The sequence below is a fragment of the Salvelinus sp. IW2-2015 genome, linkage group LG18, assembly GCF_002910315.2.
Source record: "Salvelinus sp. IW2-2015 linkage group LG18, ASM291031v2, whole genome shotgun sequence".
NCBI classification, from domain to species: domain Eukaryota; kingdom Metazoa; phylum Chordata; class Actinopteri; order Salmoniformes; family Salmonidae; genus Salvelinus; species Salvelinus sp. IW2-2015.
The window spans coordinates 55,179,024-55,184,310 of record NC_036858.1 but is presented as its reverse complement, the minus strand read 5'-3'; the positions used below and the strand labels follow the sequence as shown (position 1 = coordinate 55,184,310).

The window sequence follows — 5,287 nt, the reverse complement described above, 5'->3', positions numbered from 1 at the left end:
AACCTTGTAGCTGCCATAGAGCATGAAATCAGCAGAAGGCAGGTTGATCCTCAACACAGGGGCCCCTCAGGGGTGCGTGCTCAGTCCCCTCTGTTCACTCATGACTGCACGGCCAGGCACAACTCCAACACAATCATTAGTTTGCCGATGACACCACAGTGGTAGGCCTGATTATCGACAACGACGAGATAGCCTTAGGCAGGAGGTCAGAGACCTGGACGGGTGGTGCCAGAACACAACCTCTCCTCAACGTGATCAAGACAAAGGAGATGATTGTGGACTACATGAAAAAGAGGACCGAGCACGCCCCCATTTTCATTGACAAGGCTGCGGTGGAGCAGGTTGAGAGCTTCAAGTTCCTTGGTGTCCAACATCACCAACAAACTAACACAGTCCAAGCACCCAAGACAGTCGTGTAGAGGGCACGACAACACCTATTCCCCTCCGGAGACTGAAAATATTTGGCAAGGGTCCTCAGATCCTCAAATGTTCTATAGCTGCATCATCGACAGCATCCTGACAGGTTGCATCACTGCCTGGTATGGCAACTGCTCTGCCTCTGACCGCAAGGTACTACAGAGGGTAGTGTGAACGGCCCAGTACATCACTGGGGCCAAGCTTCCTGCCATCCAGGACCTCTATACCAGGCGGTGTCAGAGGAAGGCCCTAAATATTGTCATTGACTCCAGCCACCCTAGTCATAGACTGTTTTCTCTGTTGCCGCACGGCAAGCGGTACCGGAACGCCAAGTCTAGGTCCAAGGGCTTTTAAACAGCTTCTACCCCCAAACCATAAGACTCCAGAACATCTAGTCAAATGGCTACCCAGACTCTTTGCATTGCCCCCCCCCCCCCCCCCATTATTTTTACACCGCTGCTACTATCTGTTATCATCTTGCATAGTCACTTTAATAACTCTACCTACATGTACATATTACCCGTACCGGTACCCCCTGTATTTAGTCTCGCTATTGTTATTTTACTGCTGCTCATTAATACTTGTTGCTTTTGTTTCTTATTCTTATCTGTATTTTTTTTAAACTGCATTCATTGTTGGTTAGGGCTTGTGTAAGCATTTCACTGTAAGGTGAATAACAACTACACCTGTTGTATTCTTCGCATGTGACTAATCCATTTGATTTGAGTCCCATTGCTTTAGGACTTGTCCCTGTTTAGGTCACCTAATAGGACAAATTCATTCTTGGTGTAAAGGGCCAGGAGAGAGCTTAGGTTATTTAGGGTACAGGCCGGTGCTGATGGTGGCCGATAACACCCGTATCAGTCAACAAAGTTTAATGTGTAAAACCAGCAAATCAAATTGTTTGGGGACAGACTTGGTTGGAGACAACCGAGCCTGAAGGTGATCCTTGTTAATGATTGCCACTCCATTTGGAAGATCTGTCTTGCCGAAAAGATTAGAACCAGAAAGGTTATCAGTGTTCAAAACTCTCTTCTTTTAACCACGTCTCTGTAATGACCACCACATCTGGATTGGAGCTGTGAACCCACACTTTCAATTGATCCATTTTAGGTAATAAGCTTCTAGTGTTAACGTGCAGAAACCGAAGCTTTTACAAGAGCAGAATCATTGAAGCAGATATCAGAGCACAAATCAGAATTGGGGCTAGCAACAGCAGATGGCCAGGGTGTTCATGCCACTTTCAAGATATAATCGGAAGTAATACAATCAGGGCAAGGCAGAGGACGGAGAGCTCTGCAGTGTATTTTATAACACTTGAATGTACATTAGATGGCAACAAGATCATATTGTACAGCAATTTCATCAGGTAACATGATCAAAGCCGGCAAGAGGGTTAGAATAGGATGGGAGGCCAAGAGTCTGTCCACATGAGAGGTCAGAGTCCCGAGTGTGGGAACAAACAGTCTGTCCCACGGTTGGTCTAAACAAGCAAGTTCATAGTTAACAAAGCATGCAGGAGTCATGAGGCAAATAGCATAAAGCACAAGAGAAAAATATAACAACTTGGGGCTAGCCATTGTAAGTTCAGAGTCACTCGCCTCAACAGTGCATGTGTGCTGGAGACTAGCGAAAGCTTGGGGGGGGGGGGGGGAGTGTTGGCGGGGGTACCTATACCAGACAGGGGGAGACAGGCCAGGGCAGACGGTGAACAGATCGCCAGGTGGAAACCAAGCAGCAGTGCAGCAGGCAATGGGAGTAGGTGTCACACCCACTTGGGAGAAGCTTTTTTCGGGAGGCTAACGTAGCTGGTAAGTCTCTGTCCATCTTTTCCACGTAGAAAAGGAGGTCATTAGTTTGCTATATCTTTTCAGTGTTGGTGAATGGTCTTTTACGACGTCCAAACAAAGTTCTCCTGTGGCTGTTATTTTTGGGGATTCTGAGGAGGTTATCTTCTCTGCACAGATGGGGGGGCTTATAAGCCAAACAATGTTTAGAGCTGCATATTTATTTATGTCAATCCTCTCGTCCTACAATTTGACCTTTGCGCTGCACCCGATTCTATAGCTGTATGCTACAGCAAATCAGTATTCTGTTCGCTAGCTCACCGACCTGTGTTGATTGACAGTTTTCTGGTCCAATCACAGTGCCGAGTGTGCGTTTCACTAGCCAATCTGTCGCAGGTTTCTTTTGCAGGGCGATGCTGCGGACTACTTCTCTGGCTGTGTGTAGAGTAATCCACTTTGACCTCGTGCCACAAAATGAGTGACAGGTGGGGGGAGGTATGGAGGGGGAGGGTTGTCTGGTTTGACCCTCGCTAGCAGCAGGTGCATCAGTTCCCAGTGGGACCATCTGTAGAAGATTTCACCCACTTACCTCCTCCTACACAACCCATAGAACTGTCTCCACTTACCTCCTCCTACACAACCCATAGAACTGTCTCCACTTACCTCCTCCTACACAACCCATAGAACTGTCTCCACTTACCTCCTCCTACACACCCATAGAACTGTCTCCACTTACCTCCTCCTACACAACCATAGAACTGTCTCCACTTACCTCCTCCTACCAACCCATAGAACTGTCTCCACTTACCTCCTCCTACACACCCATAGAACTGTCTCCACTTACCTCCTCTACACAACCCATAGAACTGTCTCCACTTACCTCCTCCTACACAACCCATAGAACTGTCTCCACTTACCTCCTCCTACACAACCCATAGACTGTCTCCACTTACCTCCTCCTACACAACCCATAGAACTGTCTCCACTTACCTCCTCCTACACAACCCATAGAACTGTCTCCACTTACCTCCTCCACACACCCTAGAACTGTCTCCACTTACCTCCTCCTACACAACCCATAGAACTGTCTCCACTTACCTCCTCCTACACACCCTAGAACTGTCTCCACTTACTCCTCCTACACAACCATAGGATTGTCTCCACTTAACTCCTCCCAAACAATATATAAGTATGTCTCCTGTCAGAACCTTAAACCCTTGTTCAAAGGCAGATATTTCAGTTGGTTTACTTCTTGTAAACACACTCCATCCATACACCATTACATATACACAACAACTTCTCTCACTCTTCTTTCTCCCGCCTTCATTCCTCTCTCCTCCCTCTCTTTTAGTGCCATGGGTATGAGTATTAGCTGAGGCTGCATCAAAGCTGCTCTGTGGGGTTGAGGGATGGTCAGACATCACGAGACAGACAGAGTAATGTGATCTCTATGTCCATACACTCATCTCTCTCTCTCTCTCTCTCTAGAGGCTGAAGGATGAGATAGAAGAGGTGACGAATGAAATTGACAACCTGGGCATTACCAAAGAGAGGTATGATCTGTGTGTGTTTCTATGTCTGTTATTGTGATTGTGTATCACTCTACTGAGGATTGTCCTGTGTGTGTGTGTACTGTATGTACTGTGTMCGTTCTACCCTTTGTGTGGTGATGGCTTTGGGTGTCGCAAAACTGCCCCTCCCTGCCTTCAGGCTATGCTCAAACCCTACACCCCAAACCTAGCACTCTGTTCTGCCACCTGTGGTCTCAAGGGCCATCCCACCCCAAGCCCGCCCGCTGAAAAATAAATAATAGTTGCACTTGTCTTTTCCTACTAGCACTTTGCTGATAACTTTTTATTGAGGAAAAGGTTACTTACTACTACTGTGATATGTGTGGCTGTCTTACCTAGCTATCATAAGATGAATGCACTAACTGTAAMTCGCTCTGGATAAGAGCGTCTGCTAAATTACTCAAATGTAAAAAATGTTGGGAGAGGGAGAAGAATCATCCTTAGTGAAGTGTCCCCAGACTCCCCACCCACTAACGCATGGTATTGGTAATGATGTCAGTGATCAGGTGTCTGTGTGTGTCTCCTTTAAGAGGGATTGGTCTGGGCCAGTTGTTGCCCTGAAGCTACAGACACCTAAATTAGTTAATTGGGCTGTTKATTGAGGGATGGTGTTAATAACATGTATGAAGTGTGTGTATAAATGGTTTACAAAGATTTCTGTCTGTTWTGAAGGTCATTGGAATTGTGTTTTGAAGGTCCTATGTAGTGTTTAGGTAGGCTCTATGAATGTGTTATACAGACTTCATAACTGTGTTTTGTCTGTAGAAAAAGCATGCAGAGAAACAAGCAGGTGTCCATGGGCCGTAAGAAGTTCAACATGGACCCCAAGAAGGTGAGGGAGAAACCCAATGGCAAACCAGCCCCTAACTCCCACTCTGTGCTGTGGTTGGGGTTCTGTGTTTTGATTGGCTGTGTGTACCATCAATCAGGGGATCCGGTTTTTGATTGACAGCGGRCTGCTGAAGAACACCAGCGATGACATCGCTCAGTTCCTCTATAAAGGGGAGGGGCTTAACAAGACCGCCATCGGAGACTATCTGGGGGAGAGGTGAGAAACGGGTGGGTGGGGAGGGAGGGAGATGACCTCTTAAGTGGGTTAATGCATTCTCAGCTCAGTGATATTGATTTGGCCCATCCTCCCTAGACAGACAGACACACACATTGACCACAGAAAGGAGGTCAGTATTAGGAGATTATAGATTATATTTGGGTTTCRATGTTTCTGGTTGCAGAGCTGTTCTCTGAGAAATCTCACAGAAACAGAATGAACAGGAAACGCTAATTCTTGTTTTTAAAACGTTTAARTACAGTATTCCCTACTGAACATGACCCTGATCTATTCAGTCTTATGGCCATAAACTTGAATACTGTCTGTTGGTATGTGTTTTCTGTAGAAATGACTTCAATCTTGAGGTTCTACATGCCTTCGTGGAGCTGCATGAATTCACAGACCTCAACCTGGTCCAGGCCCTCAGGTAACACACACACATACGACATCTCTCTTGCACGCAT

General features: G+C 46.5%; 1 pseudogene; it reads left to right on the top strand.

The window, feature by feature from the left end:
* Positions 1–5,287, top strand: part of LOC111977432 (cytohesin-1-like) — a 75,183-nt pseudogene that overhangs the window by 48,044 nt on the left and 21,852 nt on the right.